This window comes from Bubalus bubalis, chromosome 9, assembly GCF_019923935.1.
Source record: "Bubalus bubalis isolate 160015118507 breed Murrah chromosome 9, NDDB_SH_1, whole genome shotgun sequence".
NCBI classification, from domain to species: domain Eukaryota; kingdom Metazoa; phylum Chordata; class Mammalia; order Artiodactyla; family Bovidae; genus Bubalus; species Bubalus bubalis.
In genome coordinates this window covers 82,833,869-82,851,274 of record NC_059165.1, presented here as the reverse complement: position 1 = coordinate 82,851,274, position 17,406 = coordinate 82,833,869, and the positions used below count along the sequence as shown (strand labels likewise).

The 17,406-nt window shown below is 37.0% G+C and overlaps 1 long non-coding RNA gene across 1 annotated transcript; it reads left to right on the top strand.

Annotated features, from left to right (window-relative positions):
* Positions 1–233: 233 nt before the first annotated feature.
* On the top strand, positions 234–15,693 carry LOC123335250. Its single transcript, XR_006553654.1, has 3 exons — positions 234–406; positions 10,985–11,085; positions 15,428–15,693. It is a non-coding gene; the product is annotated as an uncharacterized LOC123335250 (long non-coding RNA).
* The last annotated feature ends 1,713 nt before the right edge of the window (positions 15,694–17,406 follow it).

The window sequence follows — 17,406 nt, the reverse complement described above, 5'->3', positions numbered from 1 at the left end:
TAAGTTCAAGTCATTTTTAACATACCATGACCCTTTAATGAAAACAGCCGGTAAGATAGGATCTGCAAAAGCAAGACATTTTAGGAACAAGGGATTTTTTTTTTTTTCCGCATGGTCTTTGTTTTCCCAGTCTTGAATTAATCACAGCTGTCTTTCACCAGCAAAGGTTATTTTTATCTGGCATGCTTTAAATTAAACAACAACAACAACAAAGGGAGCAAGCTGATGTTCTTCAAGCTCCCATAACCTTCCACAGAATAGAGGGAAGCATTAGCTCTGGGCAGCTAAGAATACAGCTTTTAATTATATCTTCCCTGTGTTTACATGAACTTTAGTTTGCATTTCAGAAGCCTTATGGAAGGATTCCTGTGGCTGACCCAGGAGTAGTGGGGAATTTCTCCATCAAGTGAGTATTGATGAGCTGCAAAGTTCAGTGAACAGGAAAATTCTGCTCCTTTTATTGCCAATGTGACAGGTTACTTTATTACCATGCCTTTCACAGCAATTTAACAGTTACCCTGGTAACGGATTCGGTGAGGTAATGGGATCACAGGCATGAGAGCCGAGGCAGGCTGGCCTCCGAGCAGCCATCTGCTGGCTGCTGTTCCGAAGGCTGTCTTCCTGGAGGAACCCTGACAATCGCGGGGCCCGCATGGCAATGAGGCAGGTGAAACCGCAGGCCTGCCCTAGTTAGTTGTACTCTGGTGATTTGTCTTTCTAATTCTATTGAAATAATAATCAGGATTTGTTTCTGATTAATTAACTAACCTTTTGGTAAAAAGATTAGATAACGAAATTGCTGCCTATTCAGAGATAATGAGATTTTTATTACTCTGTCAAAAGAAAAAAAGTACATTTATGTGTCAGCAGCCGCTGTGTCAAGAGGAGGGAAAAAAAAGAGATCTAAGTCTTTGTTGGATATGTGTATTCCTCAACAGAGGAAGGGTGAGCATCATTTGCCAGGAACAGTCTTACTGGAAGCCTATAGGAAGAACTTCTAAAACCACAAACAAAGTAATAAACACATTTAGGCCAATAGGCTTTGGGGGAGGGTGCTAATTTGTTTTAAAATGTCTCCTAATGGAAGAGAAATGCTCAGGAGTCTCAGGAACTTGCTTGTACTATGTGGGTGTATTTATATAAGTGTGAGAGTGTGAAGAAAGCAGTAAAATCTCCTTGTGAGGCTTTAAAATGACATCTGTAGACAGGCTGCTTTCCCCCTGCTCTGCAGATATGTCTCCGGCTTGCAGTACATTTGTCTTCTGGCAGGAGTTGTGCTTGGACAATGGGAAGGAGAAATCAGCCGAGCTTAGCAGGCTGGGAGGTCACCTGTGACTGTCACAGGTAGGCTGCGTTAGGAAATGAATTATTCTAACTGTCTGAGTAAAAAGGGAAGCAGCCCTTCTCCCTACTTCACTCTAAGACACACAGCCAGTCGATTTAACCTTTTCTCCTAAGAAGTCACAGCTAAGTCCTTTGTTAGAAGAGACTTTCATTTTCTCACTCCTCTGTGGCTTCTTCAGTGTTGTGATATGGGGAAAAAAAAAATCAACCAACCCAGGAAAAGTGTTTCCCTCAGAGAAAGAAATGCCAAATGAGCCAAACGGGCTGCGTGCGGCAGTCAGCATCCCAGGGAACAAAGCACAGTGTATTTCCAAATAGAATTTCACAGAGCTTCAATATTGTTTTAATTGCTAAAACCTGAGGAGGAAACAGAGCGCGTGTCTCTTCCTGCGACGCTGTAAAACCGAGGAGTGGGAAGGAGGGCCAAGCAGTGGGCTGGGACCCAGCTGAGCGTTTTGTTCAAGCCTCTTTGTGTCACTGCCTTTTCACATTCAATGAGACACTTATGTTTCCTGTGACATCCTGTGGCCTTGGCTGCCTCAGTTTGTGTGTGTATGAACATGAAAAGATTTCCAGTTCTAAAAATGGAAATTTCTGTTCTAAATTTCATATGGTTCACAGACAAGTTGAAACAGATGGGAAAAAAAAAAAAAAAAAGAGTAAAGGGGATCAGATGTACACATTCCAGGGCCTACTTCTATTTCCCTGCCCTGGGTTTTCCCACTCTCCATCCCTCCTTTATTCTAAGCTCCTCCTGCACCTCAGTTGCCAGCGAACGGGCTCCATTTCAGATACGAGATGCTTGACAAAGAAAGAGAAATAAGACGTCAGACAGGAGAAGGCTGCTTTCCGGGTGGGGGTCTCTGATAGTTCATTGCCAATAGCTTTTTACAGGAACTTGATCTTGTTGGCGCTGTACCAACTGAAGGGAAAGAATGGGGCAGGGGCGGGGAGCCTTTGTCTTCAAACTCCTGGTGAAATATAGGGTTAATATTAGCAATTATTATTAAAATTAGCCAAATGTTATTAAATGATCTTTGTATAGAAGAATAAGTATAGTTTTCCCCTTGGCAGACAATGACATCTGCATTTTCCTGAAATGACTACACTTAAAAACATTACTTCATTTTCATGGTATTTCTTTTGTGCCTAGGAGCAACCCTGTAATTGTTCACTTCAATTACAACATTACTATTTTAAACTGAAACCCATTTTATCTGCATGCCAGTTTTTTATTTGTTTTACCAACTATATCTATTTCCATTACTGCAAGGCTGATGGTTTGTCTCAAGAGGAAATCAAATCCATTAATTCAGAAATTTCAAGCCCGACTAGCTCTGCTATAAGCAGCATTTCTTATGCTAATAGCAAATGTGCTGAGACTGAAAGGAACTGACGTGGCCCTGTTTTTTATCATAACTTAAGCATTTATGTAAGAAGGCAAATCTAATAGTACTAGGAAACTGTAAGTGTTATTATATATAATTCACTTTCCTGAGATCTGGACAGGGCTCTGGTTTGTGTAGCCATGGTTTAAACCAGACTGCCATGAGACTTTAGCTCACCTGACTTTTCCTATTTAGCCAACATGTGGCTTCACAACAGATACATCTAGCTTGAAACTAGAATTGTATGTGCGTTGTTGTTATTTTTTATTCTCAACGTTTTTCTTTCCTCCTTGAAAAGTGAGACTTTTGTCAATGCAGCAAAAAAATAATTTTGTATTCAGGTGATGTCTGAAACTTATCCCTGTAGCAGCACTAGCCTGAGACAAACCTGGCCCCATTCTGCTTCATTTTTAATGCACAACATTTGGGTCGTATGGCATGGTTTGTGTTCAGTTAGATAGCTTGACTCGATAAAATCTGACTCTGACCCAGAAAAAAAGAGAGAGAGAGAGAGATTGCTCCTGACTCCTGCTTAAGCTTTTGTAGGCACTGTGACCTGTTTATGTCAATGGTAAAGTGTAAGAGATTACTATCACAGAACCACATCATCTTCTGGGATCTGAAAAGTACAGAAAGCTCTCGGGGACCCTGGCCTGCCTTTGTTACCACAAAGCCCTTCAGTGCTGTAAATCAGTTCTCATTGGGAGCTCTTATACACCAGCCGTCACTGATAAGCTTGGGAGAAGAAGACAAGGCTTTTAGGAACTGCTGAACCATGAAGCTGACCTGCTTAGGGTTTTGTTGTAGGCTATTAAATCCAGGATGGCCGTTTGAAGATGATTCCGCTTTCTTCTTCCTTTGGCCTGGTTAAGCAACTCTACCGCAGCTCATTATTTGGCTGATTAAAAAAATAAGAAACAGAGCAACCTGCTGTTTGAGAATACTACCTTCACACATCAATTTTAATGAGTGACTTATGCTGACGTAGTTTATGAGCTCAAGCAACTTGACACTCATTTTGCAGCTAAGAAAAGATTTACTAACTGTATATACTGCTCTGCTTTTGTTGGCATGGGTACCATGACTCTTTTCTCCAAAAACAAACCCAAAATCTTTTGTAAACATGCATTATTTGGTTAACACATTGTAAATGGATACCAGTTGTGCAGCACAAGCGCTCTTCACTATTATGTAAACAATTATTCACTGAAAGGCTTGCTTTAAATTGTAAATGAATATATTTCGGCTATAATGTTGCTTTCAGATCTGCCCAGTGGTATAAATCTGGTCATTTGTTTTTTGCACTCTGCCTATTACTAACCAGTTAGAAATGTGCTGATTATTTGCACAAGCCTTTCACACTGCAAGTGCAGTTAAATTGCTGTTTTATTTTTCCTGTGTTTGATGAGTGTTAACAAGAGTGCCATTTAAGGAAACCCAAACAAAATATAGCTCTTTAATTGGGGCTGGGGGTGTTTTGGAAAAGCCGCCTGGTGAGTAATTCTACTGTTTAATGTTTAGAAGTTCACCCACCTCATGATAGGACTATGGCAAGATTAATTAAAGCAGATTGACAAAAATTCAGTGCCTTGCTCAGGCAACACAAATAGCTTGAAAGATGGTGCATCCGTTATGGGGAAGTAGATTACTTGGTGCAGTATCTAATCCCAACTCTCTCTTTTCAATTCCTGCATTGCCTCGCAACTCTGCATTTTGGTTAGGTGATTTGCATTCTCTATCCCTCAAAGAAAGCACAATTTGAAGAGAAAATGATGTGGTGCTTTCGTTGGGTGCATGCCTTGACTTTGAAGCATCTGCCCAGGGCCTAATGAAAGTTCCAGCTGGCTCAGAGAGCTTTGTCTTCTTTTTTTTTCCCTAAACAGTCAATGATTCGTTTTTAAAGTTCCCCCCACCCTTTGCAGTTTAATGGCATTCCAGTAATGTGCTGATCTGCAAAGCACTATCGACAAAAATATGATGACCTCAGATGGTCTCCTTATTGTGAACCAGAACAATCATTGTAAGTTTAGCTCCATTTGTTGCAGGAAGGGGAACCTCTTCCAGGGCCCAAGAGTGGGCTCTTATCTAACACTCAGAAATGAATAGTCTGTGGAGACACACATGCTGACAAAGCAAAAGACTTTATTGGAAAGCGAAGTCTGGGCAGAGAGCAGTGGAATATGGTGATGCAGGAGAACTTCTCTGCAGCAAGGCTCACAGCCTTAGCTTTTATGGTAATGGGATTATATTCTGGGTTGTCTCTGAACAACCAGTCATCTTGCTTGTGCCCAAATTTGATCTGACTCAGGGTCCTTCCTGGTGGTATGTTCATGTCTCAGTCAGGACCAGCTCAAAGGTTTCTGGGAGGTTATGGGCTGGCATCTCCTCCTTCCTTTTGTCCCCTCCCAAATTCTTCTGACTGGCAGTAGCTTGTTATTTCATGTTCCTTATCGGGACCTCCCATTGTGAGATAACTCAGCAAGCAGTTATTATGCATGGCCAGGGTGGGCAGTTTAGGACAATGCTTTCCTAACATGTTGATAGAACTACAAAACTATAGGCATTGCCTTAGGTAGTACCGATCTTAGATCAAGCCAGGATAATGGAACACGTGCCAGGTTCTCTCCCTGGATTTGTCCCTAACTAGCTCAGTGACTTTGGATACTCATTGTAACCTCTGTGAGCCTTCTCTATGGCATGGTAGGGCAACATAAGTGGGAGTGAAAGTTGTTCAGTTGTGTCCGACTCTTTGCAGCCCCATAGACTAGACAGTCCATGGAATTATTCTCCAGGCCAGAATACTGGAGTGGGTAGCCTTTCCCTTCTCCACGGGATCTTCCCAACCCAGGAATCAAACTCAGGTCTTCCTCTGCAGGCAGATTCTTTACCAGCTGAGCCACAAGGGAAGCATAACATGATCATTACTGTTCTTCCAAAACTCAAATTCTAAGATGTCTGGGACACATGATTCTAACTGCTTTACTGCATCCATAATTTTAAATATGAGGGAGACTCAATAGTCAAAATATATGGTATTTATTAGATAAAAATATGAGGCTCTATTTCCATTTTGAACAATAAAAAGGAAATCTGTGGTTTCCTTGTTATTTCAAACTCCGTAGAGCTTACGTAAAATAAGTACATTTTCTTTTGTATGCATTCTTCAAAGCCATAATTGCCTATACTATCTGTGAGTAAACCACATGAGCCATGTATTTTAGGTCTAAAATAGTTTGTGCTTATATTCTTTCCAATTTCATTAATAAAATTTCTTCTATTTTGATTAGAATTCAAGCTACCTTTTTCTTCCTGACATCCTATTTATTCAGATATTCAATTTTACATATTAAATTCAATTTAGATGAAAGAATGAAAGTAATGTGCACATCAATATATACCTGTGAAAATAAAGATAAAAGTCTCCACCATCTGAACTTATTCTTCTCTAGATATTGATTCAAGTTATCACTCATGGCAAATTGGAAACATAAGACTTGAGTACAAAAAGCCCATTTAAGAACTATTATTATCAGCTTTATTATAATGGCAAATACAGGATTTACTCTTTTCTTTGCTGTGCTAAACACAGTTTTCTAAATAAGAAATAGGCATGCTCCTGTAGCATTTCTCTTACCATCACTGTGTTCTATGTGCATATCCACAGAGGAAATGGGGTGATTTTTGAATGACACATGTTTTAGTTAGAAAAATACTTTGAAATTTTTAAAGTGTATAATTTTTAGTTAGTCCTGAATCCTGATACTTGGTTCATTTTAAAATTTAGATGTCAGACCAAATTCAAGTAAGAGCAATGCCTCTTTTTATTAGCTTTCCTATCTGCCATGCCTTTTATTCAGTGCTCCCTAGAAAAAATAGATATTTCATTACACTCTACTCTATTCTTTGCCCACTTTTGACCCTGTCTAGGCAGATGACAGGCTGTCATAATTTTACTTTTCAACTGTCCACTTTATAAGCCAGTATCTAGGAATACCCTTTTTAAAAGAAGGGACCATTTATTTCAGGCCAAATCTGTAGAGTATTGATAAACTCAGCTTGGAAATGGTATGTTCATAGAGCAGCTTACTGTGGCCTTCTTAACATATTGAAGAGGGAAAGGTGTTTCTATTGAGGGCTTAGCTATTTAGACAAAGACAGACTTGGTCTGCAAATTCTTTTCCATCAAATAAATGTTCATATTTGTTGCAATAAATTGTCACCTAAATATCTGAAAGAGTTCAAGTAAGTTATTCCATTATCATGCTGAATGAGTTAAAAAAATTCAAATATTCTAATACACAGTCAATTATCCCTGAGTTGAGACTTTCCTGGTATTGTCCAGTAACCAATATAATCCAGTTGGAAATCATTCTGTACCATATTCCTGAGCAGGCAGAATTCCCTTGCCATGACTTGTATCTTAGAGAATGTCCAGCTACTTAAAAAGTTTTTAAGAAAAAGTTCACACAGCCTTGATTGATATATTTCCTTTTAATTATTTAACCTCTAATTACTTTGAAGGTAGGGCATTTACCCTCCTTGTCTTTCTAATCTAAGGCCTCACATTTAGTCACTGTGCAGCAAATGTCTGTTGACCTAAATAATTTTGGCATCCTGAGCATTTGGTGTTCCCATAAGGTGGTAAATACAAGTCAAGTAATCATCAGTGTATATAAGCTACATGTGTAGGAAATGTTCATTCCTACTTACAGAATGTCCTATTAGTGAATTTACTTGAGCCTAGACACAGTTTTGGCAACCCACTCCAGTATCCTTGCCTGGAAAATCTCATGGACACAGGAGCCTGGTGGGCTGTAGTCCATGGGGTCCCAAAGAGTCAGGCACAACTGAGCGACTAACACACACACAGACACAGTTTCAGAGAATAAAATGTCATTCATATTGCAAAAATGAAGACTTCTCAAAAACACAATTAAAATAATCCACCTGTTGGAGTTAAATCAGTATGACAGGGGAAGGAAGGAAGATTATAAGCCACAGGGAAAGAAAATGAATCTTGGCAGTTAGGAGAGTTCTAGTCTTAAAAATGTCTTTTTGCTATTATGTAGAGTGTGCTTTTCTGCATAAACTTATACAAGAGTTTGTAGCTGCATCTTGTGCTTACTTGTTGGTTATGAGGACTTAAAATTTAAAGATCGCTCATTTAAATAGCCTGGGGGTGAGAACAGTTTAGTAGCCATTATCCTATATTATTTTACTCTTCTTAAATACGCATGTACTATTTTTTGTAAAAACAGGAAAGCTGTTTTGGAAAACTGAATGTGCCATTCTGCAAATGCTCTATGACACCAAGTCCAGACAAAAGGAATCAGGGGAGTCTTCTCTACAGGTTGAGCTACAGCTCGCTGAGGCTGCAGCATGAGGGAATGAAATCTGGAGAAAGGAAGCAAGATTCAGTTCAGGCAAAGGGAAGGGCATATGTTGTTCAGTTGCTTTGAGCTTAATCATACCACATTAGAATGCCTTTCCTGACTATAGTCCACATGTTATTTATATTTCATAGAAATTTAATTTCTAATTTAAGAAAATTCTTTACCTTCTCCTTCAAAAAAGTATTTAATTTTTTAAATGAAAATTTGAGATTTATAATAAAACAAATCATAAACCAGCTATTGAATAACTCAATTTGACCTTGTTAATTTTAACTTCCAAAGATTTTCAGTCTTGTTGATTTGTTCATCTATTCAGTAAAATTGTATGGACTCTAGGGAAACCTTCTCCAGGAACTGAACTAGTTACTGAGCATACTGGTGCTCAAAAAAAAAAAAAAAAAAGTGGCCCCATGTTTTCATGATGCTTATAGATTTTTGAGGCTATCTCCTCAGTCATAATGAAAAGTGAATGACTCTAGAAAAAAAATCTCCAGGAAGTGGATGCTTAATTATTACTATTTTTTGACTGCATAACAAATTACCACAAAACTTAGTGTCTTAAAAACAACAGTAATCATTTATTATCTCACAGTTTCTTTGGGTCAGAAGTTGTACAGCTGCTTTGCCGAGCTGTTCTATTTCAGGATCTCTCACAGATCCCAGTCAGATGTCAGCTAGCCTGCAGCCTTCTGAAAGTTAAAGAAGGCTATGTGATCTGCTTGCAGGTTCTCTCAGACCCATGGCTGTTGGTGGGAGGCCTCAGCTCCCGTCACTGTGATTCTCCACATAGCAGCTCAAGTGAACTCACAACACAGTGCTGGTTTCCCCCAGAGCAAATGACCCAAGGGGCCAGGTTAGAATCTATGATTTGTTTTATAACCTAGCCTCAGAAAACACATGATCTCATCTGCAGTATTCTACTGACAAGCCTTGATTCACTCTGGGAAGGGACCTCACTAGGGCGTGAACAGCCGGAGATGAAAACCTTTGAGAGCCACCTTGGAGGCTGGCTACCACAATTATTAAACCTCTGCTTAGAAAATTTCCACATTTCTGAAACTAGATTGTGACATGGTCATCATTTCAGAAATTCTCATTTAGTTCACCTATAAGTTCAAGGTAACTGCTTTTTTACTTAGAATAAGTAAGTTATAAGGAATACATTTTCAGGGAACATTGGCCTTTCTGTTTGTTTCTTTTCAATTAAATGATCATCCCCAGTACCTGGAAACTCTTATTCTTTATCAGAAAACCAGTGATCTGGAGAGAGCTTTCTCTCCGTTCTTTGTGAGGCATAAGGGCTCCAGTAAAGAGCTGGCACAATTACATGAACCATGATATATTCTCAAGTATTCAAAATTCTAACTCATCCAGGAATCATTTCAACTCTTTCATCTGTTTTATATTCTAAAATTCTGAGTACGATTTCAATTTTTCAAAATTTCTGTTGCAAAAAAAAAAGTTTAAAGCACTGATCTAACTCAAATACAAGAATTCTTTTCACAGTCTCCCTTACAGATGGTCAATGGGTAGCTGGACTACTTTATATGACAGGAGGTTCATTTCCTCATGGGAAACAGTAAATTCATATTCAGTAGAAAGCCAAAATCAGCTCGTTGAAACTTCAACCCATGAATTTTAACTCTGCCTTCTGGAGCAGTGTAAAACAAGTTGGCCTTCTTTGCTGCATGACAACCCTTCCTGTAGATAGCTGTCACCTCTTGCCCTTATAAACAAGTAATAAATTAACTTTACCTTGATATTCTAACTATACATCATTATTAAATCCCCTGAGGCCATATTCTGTTTACCTAGTTTCAGGACCTCATCGTTTCTTTAAAGATATTCTTTAATTCAAAAGTTTTATTCTTTCTCCTTAGTCCAAATTAGTGAGATTTTACTAAATGCAAAAACAAATACGGATTAGAGTTCTCAGTGATTATGAATTTAATTTAATGACCCTCTGGAAATCTGAAGCTTAACTGAAGCAAATTCCTTTTCTGCATTCACATCTATTTCCCCACTGAAGGTTTTAAAAATCAGATTGCAAGTCCTAGCTGTTACTGCTGTCTGTCTGGTTGACAGGTATTCCTTGGGTTTACTTGGAATCAGATGAGATTACATAATCCCAAAAGTCCTATTTTCTCTCTTGCCTAAGGCCTTCCTGTTGTTAATTAGGTGTAAGGAGAGGCACAGAATTAACTCTTTCAGGAACAGCCTTTACTTTCCTCTCATCAGTTGCACTGCAGCAATAATGATGGAATAACATCCTTCCCTGTTGAGACTGCCATATTTCAAAGTAGTTCTTAAGTGTACCAGAAAGAGTTTGTAGATCTATTTCTTAATCAGAGAGCTACCAAGGAAGGATCTGAGATTTTCTGAGTTTGCTTATTATCATTATTCTTAGAGAGACTAGCTACTTTGGAAAGATCGCCTCGTTGGTTGTGGCAGGTTTGTTGTCTTTTCTCTGATCTTAAATGGTAAAAATGACTATTTTTGATAGCAATACTTCCCTGTGGCTCTGGGAATATTTCCTCCTTTGCCCTCATGCCACATAGAAGGATTTTTCTCTTTCTGTGTATTCCTCAACAATAAAGATGTTTAATTCAGGCTTTCTGGAGAGTGTTATCAATGCCAGTAGCTTACTCGGTCATTGTACACAATGATAGCAATTACTATGTTTTTTAAAGTGCACTGTTATACAGAAATCTCCAAAACAATGTTGCAAAAGTAGCATCTTTATTTACATAATACAAATAGTGTTTTGGTACTACTAAAGCCAGTGATTTGTGCAGGGTCGAGAACAAAGCAAACATGCTTCATCTCTGTAATATTTATTCCCTGTGAAATTTCTCCTAGAATTATGCAGGATGAGACAAAGCTAGAGAAATTGTACTCTTCAAGAGGAAAAGAGATGGCCCTGCCAGCAGAACCAAGTGAAATCAACTCTCACCTCAAATGTGAGTGTTCTGAGTTTAAGAAATAATTTAAAAGTTTTGTTGAAACAAGCTATCCATTAAATATAGAGGCTCATGCTATTTTGGTAGGTGGAAAGCTAGGCTGTAAGAATTTTGACAATTAATTTAGGACTTTTGAGATTAGTCATAGAAGGGAGATAAAAACTAAAACCTGATTCTCATTGCTACTTATTACATCTTTCTTTAAGTCATTAATTTAAAAGTCACTAATGAAGAAGGTTTCTTTCATCATAATAAGAACATACCAAGTAACACACACCATTCATTTCCAGGAAAATTAGAGAAACCTCTGTGAATGTCTTCTGCTTGCAGCTAAACTTTGAGAAATTTGGGCCTATTTCCATGTTAAGAGAAATTGACTTCAAGAGAGTAAAGTGGTCTTTTTTACTTTTCTCCAGGTTGTACCTTAAGAAGGAAATCTATGTAAGTAATAGGAATGAAATAATGCCATATGAGTTTTCCTACTGTTAAAATTAACTAAACGCAAAACTTAGATTTAAAGATAATGTATACTCAAAAAGTTTATTATGTCATTATTTCAAGACTTTATGATCTTGAATCTACACACACAGCTGCCAAAGAGAAAAAGAGACAGTGCTAAGTACTCTAAATAAATAGTTTAGATTATCAATAAAAATATATTTTAAATGCTTAAAGCATTATGATATGCAAAATGGTCCCATGTCATATTATCCAAGTCTTAGAGGAATGGTTATGAAGTTACTAAAATTATATGTTATCTCTAGTTTACAGATGACTAAACTAAAACAGAAAGTTAATGACTATAATGGATCTAGATTACAGGGCAATTAATGACTCATTTTGTGTACCTACCATTTTCCTCTCTGAATCCCCCAGGATTCTGTAGCACATTATTATGAAGAAGAGTAAAACTCCCTAACTGCAATATCTGTAGTTCTATTTCCATTTATTATACATACTGTAATAAATCGCATTAAGGTTGATACATGGATACCATGAATTTATCAACCAAACTAGGGAAATTTTGAAGGTGAAAGGTAATGTTGCTAATAACTATGTTGAGATGCTACGTGTTCACTCTAAGTATGAGTAGAGTTTAGAAAATTTGAACCAAAACTTGAACCAAATTTTGTGTACAGTTTTTTCAGTTTTGTTTGTTCTGTTTTGCCACAAGAGTGAGAATCCTTTCTTATGTCTATGTGGATGTTTGTTTGTTTCTTGCCTGGATAACTGGTGATTAAGGAGTATAGTTTTCTTCTTAACCAGGATGGAATATTTGTTCCCTCTTCATGTCTTTGTATCTCTGAGAGTATTATGCAACTTAGTCAGCCATATTTAGGTAAACAATATAAAAGAACAATTAAGGGGAAAACTTTTTATCTTCAGAGGTTTTCTAGGACATATATATATATACGTGCATATATGTATATATATGTATTTGGACATATATTTTTTTCTTGTTAAGAAGATAGGTGAGAGTAATAGAAATGACTAATATTGAGTACTTTTTTAAAACATTTAGATATTTCATAAATATTTTCAGTACTCGCTAAAATTTAACTTTGGATTACTAAGAGTTTTAATCTCAGATGAAATAGTCCAGTGCTTACATTAGTAGATTTTAAGTTTTATTTCTCAATAGCAAATACTCAATCTGAAATTAGTTGTCTCTTAATAAGGAATTTTAATATGCTATATTAAAATTGTTATCATTAAAATATTTGTATTTATTTCTACTATCTTCTGTTATATTTTTCTCTTATTCTATTTTGCTTCTTATTATTTTGCTGGTTAACATTTACCTTTCCTGATTACATTTTTGGTTGGTCACATTTTTTTGGTCCTAATTTTTTTTTCAAATAAGTTAATTCTAACTCTATTAATATTTCACTAGTAAGTTCCATGTATTAGTAACACAAGGATTTTGAGATAAATTTGCATAAACAACATCAAAGTGAATCAGTTAACTGTAATAATCAGCCTTGTTTTGATGACAAATAACCTCCAAACCTCAGTGTTTCACCACAAAAAGCTCAGTTCTCTCTTCTTATGTTTCATGTTATCTCTGAAGGTTGCAGACTGAATGTGCTTTACTGCATTTATCTTGTTCATTTCAGAATCTGGACTGAAGGAGCAATTCCTTTTTAGGACCTGCCATTCTTTTGGTGAACAGAATAAATAAATACATACAAAGAACTAAGGCACTCAAAGCTTTCAAAACTTAGACATAGTATGTTTCACATCTGCTCACTTCCCATTGGCCAATACATGTCACATGTCCCTGATATCAAAGGAATTGGGATGTATGCTTCTCCAGTAAAATAGTGCTTCAGGTCACATGCCAAGAGAGAAGGTAGAAAACAATTGAAAATGATGTCACAGTTTACTACTGTAACTCTTGCCTGTTGTTCCGATAAGACGAGATCAACATGTACTGAACTCATCCAGGTGCTGGGGATTCTGTAAGGAGCAAAACTATCCTTGAATCAGTGAAACATGTTCAGATTCTGACTTTCCTATTTGACTACTCTTCTGATTTTATATTGAAATTAAAAGGAATTTGCAGTAAAATTTCCCACACTCTCACTACCCTTTTGGCAAAGTAGCCTGTTATACTATGAATTTAATATCCTGTCAAATCTCTCTGGGAATAGAAACAATTCAAATTCCCTTCTATTTCTGTTGTCAACTTTACTTTCTCAGGTGAGAATTTATCCTTTACATGTTTCAGGTATATCTTTATACTGTGTTGGCTTTTTTCTTCTTCCTGTGATTGATCTATACTAAAGACTACAGAGATCTTCCTCAGTTCCAGTAAATATCACTGTTTTTCAGAAAAGGAATACGTGTTCAGTCTACAGGTCATTTTCAGCTATAGCAAATAAATAAGAAAGGACTGAGTGTGTGGGACCAGTGAACACATTGTTGATTTGGTTTTATTTTAAAGATACATGGGGAGCTTATATTTTGTATACAGGTAATTCTTATCTATTGTGAAAGTTATTTAGACTCCTGCTCTGTTTCTTGCTGTAACCTCAAAGCCAACCATGTAAGTTCCCCGAGGAAAAGTTGCCATACTATTTCAAGAACTTATCTCTCCATTTATCCTGAGGACAAACACCAGAGTCAGTGCATTATGTATTGGGTCAAGCCCAGTGATTCACAATCCTTTAAGTAATATTCAGAGTTTTTCTCAGAGCCCTCTCCTGCTGCTTCTGATCTGAAGAATACTCAGGGTACAGCTGAGACTAAGGGTGCATACAAGGTGATTGAGGAAATACTGTAGATATACAAGTTTAAGTAGATGTTAAAACAGTAATCAAGATAAATAATATTTTAGTGTACTCTTTTAAAAGGATCAAAAATAAAACAAAAATCTAGGATGGATAAAATATCAAACTTTAAATGAAGACAGGATCATTCACAGTTCCATGCTACACTGGAGTGTGAGGCTAAAGGAAAAATGAGTCATACTGATATTTTTTTAACAATGGAATTTTGGCATTAGTTTTTATTTTTAAAAATATTATTCCTTCTAATTACTGAGTTTTGGGCACCCCTCAAATTCTGCAACTTTTCCAAAGGCAATTTCCTCATTTGTCTCATTCACATCACCCTAGTCATGATTCTGACTCAGAGCCATTCTGGGGAAGCATACCATTTCAGTGATTCTATATTATATTATGTGACCAGTTCTTTGGTTCTATTGGGTTAAGTTTAAAAAAGTCTTATCTATCATCTTCAGAACTTTTACAACTTTCACAATATTATTGTCTACTGATGGTTATTTTTCCCTGCACTGCTTTAGATTTAGTCTATTTTTTGTTTTTGAGGGGTTTTTTTCCAATATAATTTTAGAAGAGTGTAAAAGTAAACTTATGTGTGTATAAGTACTCAGCCATCTTGAAGCAGAAGCTGGCAACAGATATAAAAGCAAGAGGAAAATAATGGTAAATTCATGTGACAAGGGAAATAGGTAAAAGGGATGCCATACCCAAGTAAAAACTTATAATTCTTTTTCAAATGGCCACTGATTCTCCTTCAAAAATAATGAAAGAATTTTAGCTGCACACACTTTAGAGAAATAAAAGATTTGAAAAGTAGGGAGACAACTCAGTTTCCATGTTTTGTGAAGTCTCCAAAGTATATAAATACAGATTCATTGGAATAGAGACACATACCTGAGTAAATAAGGAAAATTTTAAATCGTTGAAGTTCAAAAAAATTCTCCAAATTCAGGTTAAACAGTCAAAAGCATGCGTGATGTGTTGTGATAGAGACCTAGACCAGCTACTGCTGACTTGTTTAACTAACCAAACTCTCCTCTTTGTTCCACCGGCAGCTCAAGTCAGAACACCAAAATGACTACTTTGTATCTCAAACATTGAGGTGCTAAAAATGTAACATCAGCCACTTATCATTGCTTAATGTTTGTCAGAGACTAAAATGGCTTTATCAGTTCATTCTCATAACATAAGAACAATGTGTGTGTAGAAATGAAAACCTCGGGGGAGGAGCCAAGATGGCGGAGGAGTAGGACGGGGAGAACACTTTCTCCCCCACAAATTCATCAAAAGAGCATTTAAACGTCGAGTAAACTCCACAAAACAACTTCTGAATGCCGGCAGAGGACATCAGGCACCCAGAAAAGCAGCCCAACTCTTCGAAAGGAGAGAGAAGAAATACAGCTGCATCCACCAGAACATCGACACAAGCTTCCCTAACCAGGAAACCTTGACAAGCCACCTGTACAAACCCACACACAGCGAGGAAAGGCCACAATAAAGAGAACTCCACAAACTGCCAGAATACAGAAAGGACACCCCAAACTCAGCAATTTAAACAAGATGAAGAGACAGAGGAATAGCCAGCAGATAAAGGAACAGGATAAATGCCCACCAAACCAAACAAAAGAGGAAGAGATAGGGAATCTACCTGATAAAGAATTCCGAATAATGATAGTGAAATTGATCCAAAATCTTGAAATTAAAATGGAATCACAGATAAATAGCCTGGAGGCAAGGATTGAGAAGATGCAAGAAAGGTTTAACAAGGACTTAGAAGAAATAAAAAAGAGTCAATATATAATGAATAATGCAATAAGTGAAATTAAAAACACTCTGGAGGCAACAAATAGTAGAATAACAGAGGCAGAAGATAGGATTAGTGAATTAGAAGATAGAATGGTAGAAATAAATGAATCAGAGAGGATAAAAGAAAAACGAATTAAAAGAAATGAGGACAATCTCAGAGACCTCCAGGACAATATTAAACGCTACAACATTCGAATCATAGGGATCCCAGAAGAAGAAGACAAAAAGAAAGACCATGAGAAAATACTTGAGGAGATAATAGTTGAAAACTTCCCTAAAATGGGGAAGGAAATAATCACCCAAGTCCAAGAAACCCAGAGAGTCCCAAACAGGATAAACCCAAGGCGAAACACCCCAAGACACATAGTAATCAAATTAACAAAGATCAAACACAAAGAACAAATATTAAAAGCAGCAAGGGAAAAACAACAAATAACACACAAGGGAATTCCCATAAGGATAACAGCTGATCTTTCAATAGAAACTCTTCAAGCCAGGAGGGAATGGCAAGACATACTTAAAATGATGAAAGAAAATAACCTACAGCCCAGATTATTGTACCCAGCAAGGATCTCATTCAAGTATGAAGGAGAAATCAAAAGCTTTTCAGACAAGCAAAAGCTGAGAGAATTCTGCACCACCAAACCAGCTCTCCAACAAATACTAAAGGATATTCTCTAGACAGGAAACACAAAAATGGTGTATAAATTCGAACCCAAAACAATAAAGTAAATGGCAACGGGGTCATACTTATCAGTAATTACCTTAAACGTAAATGGGTTGAATGCCCCAACCAAAAGACAAAGACTGGCTGAATGGATACAAAAACAAGACCCCTGCATATGTTGTCTACAAGAGACCCACCTCAAAACAGGGGACACATACAGACTGAAAGTGAAGGGCTGGAAAAAGATTTTCCATGCAAATAGGGACCAAAAGAAAGCAGGAGTAGCAATACTCATATCAGATAAAATAGACTTTAAAACAAAGACTGTGAAAAGAGACAAAGATGGTCACTACATAATGATCAAAGGATCAATCCAAGAAGAAGATATAACAATTATAAATATATATGCACCCAACACGGGAGCACCGCAGTATGTAAGACAAATGCTAACAAGTATGAAAGAAGAAATTAACAATAACACAATAATAGTGGGAGACTTTAATACCCCACTCACACCTATGGATAGATCAACTAAACAGAAAATTAACAAGGAAACACAAA